This window comes from Camellia sinensis, chromosome 13 (genome assembly GCF_055761805.1).
Source record: "Camellia sinensis isolate YWXY chromosome 13, ASM5576180v1, whole genome shotgun sequence".
NCBI classification, from domain to species: domain Eukaryota; kingdom Viridiplantae; phylum Streptophyta; class Magnoliopsida; order Ericales; family Theaceae; genus Camellia; species Camellia sinensis.
In genome coordinates this window covers 114,938,213-114,947,816 of record NC_138973.1, presented here as the reverse complement: position 1 = coordinate 114,947,816, position 9,604 = coordinate 114,938,213, and the positions used below count along the sequence as shown (strand labels likewise).

The 9,604-nt window shown below is 35.6% G+C and overlaps 1 pseudogene across 1 annotated transcript; it reads right to left on the bottom strand.

Moving 5' to 3' along the window:
• Nucleotides 1-1,072: 1,072 nt before the first annotated feature.
• LOC114257701 (receptor-like protein 6) lies at nucleotides 1,073-8,577 on the bottom strand (annotated as a pseudogene). The gene is made up of 2 exons (XR_014349422.1): nucleotides 5,393-8,577; nucleotides 1,073-1,290 (listed from the first exon to the last, which is right to left on the bottom strand). The product of XR_014349422.1 is annotated as a receptor-like protein 6 (transcript).
• Between the last annotated feature and the right edge of the window lie 1,027 nt (nucleotides 8,578-9,604).

The window sequence follows — 9,604 nt, the reverse complement described above, 5'->3', positions numbered from 1 at the left end:
TAGTCTCAGATCAAAATGTCAGACTCATACAAACAAACAAATTTGTGCTATGTACCATCAAACTCTAGATTTCTCACCATGAAATCATTTTTCTAATCTTGTGTATTGGACTCAAATAGAGAATACTTGAATGTTCTTTGTTATTTGCAAACCTAAGATTTCTTACCATGAAATAAAAAAATTATTTGAAAGGAATGAGAGAGAGAGAGAGAGAGAGAGAGAGAGAGTTTGACTTCATTTTTATACTTTTGTTGTGTGTTGTACGCTCTCTTTTCAATAGATAACAACGATGTGGTCAGCGGCGGTGGACGATGGTGGACAGTAGATGGTGGACGACAGATAAGGACAACAAAAGAGGAGGATGTGAGGTCTGAGATTTGAGAAGACTGAGAGAGAGAGAGAGAGAGAGAGAGAGAGAGAGAGAGAGATTCTATGGTGTGGTTAGTGGCAACGGATGACGAAGGAGGAAGAGGGTGTAAGAACTGAGAGGATTGAGAGGCAGTGGTTCACAGATGTTATATTTTAGAGAGAGAGAGAGAGAGAGAGAGAGAAATGAATAGTTGTAGAGAGATGGGATACAATATATATATATATATATATACATATACACACGGGTATTTTGGTCATTTCGTCTAGACATGTCTTTATTGCCAAAGTATTTTAGAGTGCACTTTTGGCCATACAAAATTAAAATTTGGATTTATAGATCAAGTGCCCTTATTTTAAACAAATTACTTTTTTTTATTTAAAAAAATTACTTATTTTTTTAAAATAAATTATTTTTTTATGACGACGAAGGGGGTGTCGAAGCACAAGTGGTGGTGGCAGAGTAGTGGCGGTGGTGGAGTGGCGACGATGGTGATGGTGATGGTGATGGTGTAGCGATGGTGGTGGAAATGGTGGTGGCGGTAGTAGTGAAGGAGGAGGTGGTGTTGGTGGTGTGTCGACGGCGTTGGTGGAGTGGTAGTTGTAACGCCTCAATTTTCATTCCCAAATGATAATATAATAATCATGGCTCTTCAAGGTAAATTTGGAAATAAATATCCACACTTGCATTACATGATACAAATAGTTTTCATGCGATAACACATTCAATTCAAATCAAATAACATAAACAAATAAATACCCTCATGGGTTTACAAGTTCCCAAGGCTTAGGCCCGGTTACAAAAATTGGTTATTCAAACCACACACCTTGGCTTACAAAACAGAGTCACACAAAATGAGAGCATTGTGCTCCCAACACACACACTTCCACGCCCTTAGTTGGGCGGATTCACCACATCTTTTCCTGCACAAAATCCCATATGGTGAGCATAAAGCCCAGTAGAGAATTCTTAACAAAGTATATACATTTTACACAAGTCTCAAGAGATGAATGCATATGCCATGCCATGCCCTTTTGAAAATAAAACACATCTCCATTTATTTGAAAACTATCATGCTTAATGATGCCATGCAATTTCAACTGTTCAACATTTATCAATTTTGTTCAAGGGGTGGTAAATACAACTCTGGTAATCCCTAGGTACATGTCTGCAAGTAGCCTATACAAGTACTACCAATTTGTCATTTTTACTGATATTAACCGGAAGGCTCGACACCTATGCGTGCGGGTTTTCGGTTTTTCACCTCGGATACTTAGACCAACTTATCAATTTCATCTACACCACCTTTCAAGACTTACCATCATACTTACCCCAAAACCATTTCATGAAAACCCGTTTTCCAATATTCTTTTCTCAATGCAAGGTTTTCAAATCAACGTTCAAAGCTCAACATATTCAAATGAATTGATATGCCAATGAAATGATTAAATGTAATACAGCGTTTCTTCCATTTTTAATACTTCCGCACAATAATTCCATTGTGAACAAATCTCTCATTTCTATTTTCAAAACAATAATATCACAAGATGAATATATAAACTTTGATTTCCAATCCATCCAAGAAATAACATAATTTCCACATTTAGGGCATTTTCAATAATTTAGTCATTTCAAGATTGCAACAACATTCTAACTAACAACTTCAAAAATCAAACTCTTCATATTTCATGAAACTCGTCATTTGTATAATACAAATCAAGCTTTTTCAAAACATTCCTTCATTTTAACCTCCAACGAAAATATGGCTATTTTATTTATAAAATCTCAACATCTTTTTAAAACTCAAACTTCTAGGTTTTCTCACCAAAACCAACCATCTCCAAGATACTTGAAGAAATCTCCCCAAAACAACTTCCATCGACCATTATAGTTCAAAACCATAAATTTCTATTTTTAGAAGGAAAAAGAAAGTAAACCCACTTTCAACATCACTCATCTTCTTGGATCGAAAATCAATTTTCAAAACAAATCAAAGGATGATTTCGAAAATCATCTAGATCTTGCAAAAAAATATATATATATATATAACTCAAAGAAAATCCTTCCCTCAAGTTTGAAGAAGAAACGAGTTGAAACCCCAAAATCAACAATGCCTAAACTCGATCTTTACCGCACACAACGAAGCCTTCAAGATGATTACCAACTTTGATGAAGAAACAATGGCAAAACTTTAATGGATCTTGAGAAATCAAGGTTTTTGATCTAGTTTGTGTAGAGAAATGTAGAGAGAAGGGAGAGGAAATGTTTTTAGAGAGAGAGAGATACAACAAGAATGAGATACACTCAGTCTAAAGAGAGAAAAGAAGCCAAAATTCTGAATCTACCTACCACCGCACCTCACTCCCGCACTTGCCTTTTTAGCAGTGTGCAAGCTGCTCTCCCTTGAAATCCATACATAATTAACTTCTGATACAACTCTGCAAGGCACAATTCGGGTTGGATTCGCATCTAAAGATTTGGAGACATTACCTGTTCCAAACACACCGCTACAACCCGATAACCAAAACAAGAAAAATACAGGGAAACTAAGATACGTAACACCGTTTAAAACCATACCAACTTGAGCCGGAACACTACAAAGAGACGGGTCAAAATCGGGATCGCTACAGTAGTGGTGGTGGTGGTGGTGATGGTGGTGGATTGGCAGTGGTAGAGGGGAGGTGGTGTGTCGGTAGCGGCGGCGGTGGTGGAGTGGTGGTAGTAGAGGATGAAGAGATGGTGGTCATGGTAGTGGTGGTGGTAGTGGAGAAATAGAGGTAGTGGTGGAGTAGTAGTGTAGAAGAGGTGGTGATGAAGTGGCGAGGGTGATAGAGCGGGAGTGGGGGTGGTGTGTCAGCGTTGGTGGCGGCGGCGACGGATTAACGGTGGTAGTAAAGAGGGTGGTGGTGGTGGTGGTGGTGATGCTAGTGAAGTGGCGGTAGTGGAGGTGGATTGGTGGTATAAGTGGTGCCTATTTAGATCGGCTTAAATGGGTTCCCATGTCCAACCCATGTAAACCCAATTTTAATTGGGTTGACGATGAGCAACCCATTTAAGCCTATTTATTGATTGAGTAGGTCTATATAAGTTTTAAATGAGTATAATTGGATAGGCTCATCATGGGTTTGGGTTGAGTTTCCTATAACTACTTATAATCAATACACATATTTGAGTGGGTGATTCTATTTACATCCAAAAAATTATTCAGTACGTTATATTTGAGTGAGTGATTGTATTTGCACTTAAAAAATTATTTAGTATGCCCAATTTCTTAGTACTCTCTATCAAATTATTTAGGGTAATAATTTACTCTCAGGACACTCTATATTTTTTTCACAAATTATCCTTTAGGATGATTTAATAATTCGTGATACACTCAAATAATAAACAAATCAATTCAAAAAAGACTTCCTCTCTTTCTTGATCTCTTCTTAGTTATGGTACTCCTCCACTCTCATCAATGACAAATACTGAAGAAGAAGAAGATGAAAAGTAGGTACGAAGAATGGAGGCAATACAAATCCACCAAGTCATTACTTGCCTTCGTACTACCTAGATTCAATAGAGACGATGTGGACTTTGTTGGTTCCACTAATTGTGGTGGCTAACGTGGGTATGTTCGTTCCTATCATGTTCGTCAACAATTGCCCTAAAAATAATTTTGGTTTTGAAGGGGGTTGCGTTGCCAAATTGCTCGATAGATTCTCATTCAAGCCTCTCAGGGGAAACCCTCTTTTCGGCCCCGCTTCTTCTACATAATGTTTGCTTACGTACCCATTTTGGAAAACTGTGTTAATTGTTGTTATTTTGAATCTGGTTTTGAGTGCGATTCATTGATATATTCATCAACTTTTGTTGAAATTTATGGTTAAGAGAATCCATTCCAATTGCAGATTGAAGAGAGAGAAGATTTGTAGAGACAAAAAGTGGAGAAGGAGATTGAAGAGAGATAGAAGGTTTGTGAGTTTGTAGAGAGAAAGAGAGGAGAAGAAACAATAATGTTGATGATAGTGGTGAGTTTTTGTGGGGTGGATTAGAGTTTTGGAGGGAAGAAAAAGATGAAGGGAAAATAATTGAAACTTAAGGAAGAAGACGAAAATGTTTGAATATGAAGAATGCATATAAGTGATTAGGGTATACTATGAGGGGGGGGAAAAAAAAAGAAAGAAAAAAAAGTTAGAGTTTAATGTGTATTGTCCTGATTAGTAAGTTTATATTAGGGTATATATACTCTAATAGAAAATTCAAAATTTTAGTTTCTATTTTATAATAAAAACTAAAATTTCAAAATTTAAGTGTACTGAGTTACTATTTGGATGTAAATAATCACCTTATTTGACTATATGTAGAATAAAATTATAAAAACAAAAAGAAAAAAAAAAAGCAGATCACAGCTCTTTTCATTCAAATATTTTAGGCATATAATACATGTATCTGAACATTAATAAAAGGCGGAAAATGAGGTGAATTATTGGTCTATGAAGATTGGCTACTTCTAAAGGTGAACTATGCAGATTTCCAAAGTCACCAAACAAAATTTTGCAGCGAATCATTAATCAAGATGATCTGGATGTATAGCATAAATTAAACAAAACAAAATTGTAGTAATCTACTTAAACTATTTGGCAAAATATATCAAGATTAACCAATAGAAAATCCAACCATATAGTTTATTTCAGTACAAAACTAGCTTTTGAAACTAACTGCATTAACATTAGCAACGGTTTGATAGCTAGTCACAGCAAAACAAATTTTTTATCTTGGTTTTGGAAACAATTCTATATGTATAACTACTGGTTCTTGAGTGAATTGCTCATAGTGTTACTCTTGCACAAAAAGAACTGTATGTGCATTAGGCAGGATCCCAAGCAGAATATATATAATAACCTTTTACTTACTCTGTAATTAGATCGTAAACTTTTAAAGATATAGAACCAGAAAAAAGCAACAAGTACCAGAGAGTATAATACATTCATGATAACTAACAAATTAAAATCATTAAAACTAAGAATGAGCATCACATACCTGAAAGCATAATCCATGTTTGCTAATTTCTTCTTCTACCTTGTCTCAACATTTTCAGCGTTTTATGCTTTTTCCTTTCAACAATTCTTACAAACAATTTTGGTTTTCCAGTTAAGAACATGAGAAATCCAATAAACAATCCCAATGCCAGTCCACTGCCATACCCCATCACCACGGCTTCCCAAGTAAATCCACTTACAAAATTTGAGTCATCTTCTTGTTGTAATAGCACCCCTGGCTGAACTTGTGATTGATTATCTTTACATTCCTTTGACAATGGAAACCCACATAATCCGGAGTTCCCAACATATGAATCATTTCCAAATGTATCAAATTGTTTGCCCTGAGGTATGGGTCCATCGAGATGGTTCCATGAAAGGTTAAAGACCCCAAGAAATGTCAAACTCAATAAATGGTTAGGAATTTTCCCAATAAGCTGGTTTGAAGACAGATCTAGTGATTCCAGCTCTGCCAAGTCTCCTAAAGGTGATGGAATAAGGCCCGTAAGGCTATTATGAGATAAATTAAGCACTATGAGAGAAGTAAGCCTTCCGATCACATTTGGAATATCTCCACTAAATTTGTTAGATGATAAATCAATTGCTGTGAAAAGAGTAAAAATTCTCGTTAAATCAATATATGACCCCTTCATTGTCACTGCAATAGAAGCTTGATAATACGATCTAACACTCAAATATTTTTCATTTGGCATAGTCTTATTCCTCATAGCTTCAAAAAATTTGAAATATCTCCCTGGCAAATAACCAGTGAAATTATTGTGGGAGAGGTCAACAATTCGAAGTTTGGGAAAAGAGAGGTTTGGCTTAGAATTGTCTATTGGACCATGAAATTTGTTGGATCGCAAGACAAGAACCCGTAACTCTGGCAGTGTCCTCAACCAGTATGGAAAAGTGTCATTTATCTTGTTGTTTCCGAGGTCTAGAACTTTTAAGTGTCTACAATTGGTTAAGGATCGTGGAACTGGTCCTTCAAACTGATTTCCATTCAAATTAAGAATTTCCAACTGATTACCCTTTCCAAATATCATGGGGATGTTCCCCTGAAAGGCATTGAACTGCAGATCTAATACAAATAGAACGTTGCTGAAGTATCCCAAACATTGTGGAATTGCACCACTCAAGTTGTTGTGAGACAAGTCAAGGATGGAAAGGGAACTCACATTGCAAATTGTAGAAGGAATTTCTCCAGTAAGTTTATTTTCTGAGAAGAGGAAGTAAGATACAGAGAGTGGTGGAGTTGGAAGTTGTCCTTGAATCAAGTTGGAACGAAGATCAAGAGCGTGAAGATTCTTCCAAGGAAATTGGTTTATACCTGTTAGAAAGTTGTGGGAAAGATTCAAGTACTGCAATCCCGATGACACCAACCCATTTTGGAATCTTCCCACGAAGTTCGTTGTTGGAAATGTCTAGTTGTTCCAGATTCTCTAAGGCTTTAAAGAAATCAGGGAATTCCTTTATCTTGCAAGAAGTCATACGGAAGAACCTAAGATTAGGCAAGGTATTGTTGATATTGTTGATGGTACTCACTGACAGACCATTGTATGACAGATCAAGACCATCAAGATTTTTCAGATTTAAGAATGTTTCTAGCTCCACAACACCACTAAAATTATTTGAGGAAAGAACAAGTTTGGTCAAATTCACAAGATTCGAAATTGATTGTGGAATGGGGCCATGTAGTTCATTATGACTCAAGTCAATGTACATCAATTTTGATTTATGCTGGAACTCAGGAATTTGGCCAGTTAGTCGATTACTACCCAGGTTTAATTCTGTCAATGATGGAAGATTCAACAACCAAGATGGTAGTGTCCCATTCAGTGAGTTATTGTGCAAGTCAAGTGCTTGTAGGTTGTGTAGCCCACTCATGATGGAGGGAATGGGACCCATCAATGCACTACTTGATATATCTAAAATACCAAGTTTTGTCAGGTTGGCTACCCCACATGGAAATGGACCGTTGAAATTGTTATCTCCAAGTGCTAAAACCTCTAGCTTTATCAGCTTACCGATAAAATTAGGAATTTTTCCGTCAAGATTATTTCCAAAAAGATTAAAGTTAATGAGTTGATTGAGATTTGAGAGAGTAAATGGGATCTGACCATTGAAACTATTTCCCCGCAAGTATAGATGAGTGATCTGTGTAAGGTTCCCGAGTGATTCAGGAATGGACCCGGAGAATTCGCAATCGCTGAGATCCAAGTAATTCAAAGACTTGAGATAGCCAATTGAATCAGGCAATTCTCCAGAAAAACCCGAAGACCCGAGATACAACGTCTTGAGGGAACTACTACTACTCCAATTTACTTTGGGTAAATTACCAGTGAGATCATGGTTGCCTCCTAAAAAGAGAATTTGCAAGTTTGGAAGGTGAAAAATGCTATCCGGTAATTTCCCATGCAACCCGGTGAAAGTAAGATCGAGATATGTCAAAGAAGACATATTCGTCAAAGACATCGGTACAACTGAAGATATGTTTACAGAAGAAAGGACAAGTTCTTGCAATTGGGTTTGGTTTTTGAGCATCATTCTGAAATTGTGCGGTTCAAGTCTTAGTGGTTCACTACAGGAGAGATCGAGTGAAACTAGTTTGGACAGGTGGCGAATTTCTGACGGGATTGAGCCTGAAAAACTGGAATAAGATAGGTTGAGATGTGTCAAACTGGCAAATTGACCAAATGCTGATGGAATGTGGGAGTAATTGAAGTGATTGAAGGCGAGATTGAGGTTTTGGAGGTGAGAGAGTTGGAAGAGGCTACTGTTAGGATGGATACTGCCGTAGAGCTGGCTACAACTGAGGTCAAGCCCAATCACGTGACCTGTCAGACCATCACACCTGACTCCTTCCCACGAACAACAATCAATACAACTCTCGTTCCAAGATAACATCTTTGGAGAAGCCAAATCGCCACACCCCAAAGAAGCAGAGCTTTCTAAAGTAAACATATGCTTGAATTGCAACAATGCAAACCTCTGGTCATGTGGACACAAATGCTGTGTACAAGTAGAAAAAGAAGAGACAGATGATGAACAAGAAACCTGATGATGTTGCATGAAAAACAAAAGGAATTGGAACAACCATATCAATCGCTCCATTTTTGGTTTCGTTTTGTTGTAAAGGAGGAGAAACAACTACGAAGGATTAAGAGAAGGATGAGAGGAAGTGGGTACTGATTTATTAGTCTAATTCATTCCTTTATATAGGAAAAATTTTAGGATAAATTATTAATAGGTCTTAATGGTTAGACTTAATTTTCATTAAATCTTATTAAAAACTAATTCAAATAAAATTATCGCTAAAAATTGATAATTAGTAATATTTTTTTATTATGATTTTTATAAATTGTCGTTTAAACTTACAATTAGTGATTTTTTTATGATAAAATTTTCAAACTGTCACTAAAATTTGAAAATTAGTGATTTTTTTGTGATGATTTTTTTCAAACCGTCGCTAAAACTTATATTTAATAACATTGTTGTAAAAAAAAAAAAAAAATTAAACTCTTGCTAAAAATTAACAATTAATAAATTTTTAATAGTGTTTGATGCAAAACGTTATTAATTATGACCTATTAGATAATAAGTCTACATAATAGGACGTACACCAAAATTTTATGGTAGGCACTTTGTTAAAAGGTGTGTATTACATGCTGTTATGAGTATTTGTAGTATATTAATTATGAATTATGTTGGTGTTTAGTTATGGGATTTTGTTAGTACTAATTATGAATTGTGTTAGTATTTAGGTCTCATTTGGCATGCGAAAAATTTAGCTTAAAATTTAAGAAGTTACTAAAAAAATCAAAAAAGCCCACCATTTTATCGTACACACCTAAGGCTATGTTGCAATCACAGAAGAGGTGAAATGACCTTTTTACCCCACCTTTTTGTTATTTTATTTATTTATTATTTATTTATTTTTTCAAATTTCTGACCGAGCCCCTCCTTTTGACCGAGCCCCTCCTTTTTGTCAATTATATTACAAAATTAATAATTACACAACAACACAGAAAATAACTGCATTGATTAACATTTTTTTTTGGCTATTTAATTTTCTAAAGATTCTTTCCACAAATATTCTATTTTTCAGTATATTTATATTAAGTGTATCTAATAATTAAATAAATTGCTTAGAATATTAAAATAATTCAGTGCAAAAAAAATACGGAAAACTTAAAATTTTAATTTTCTG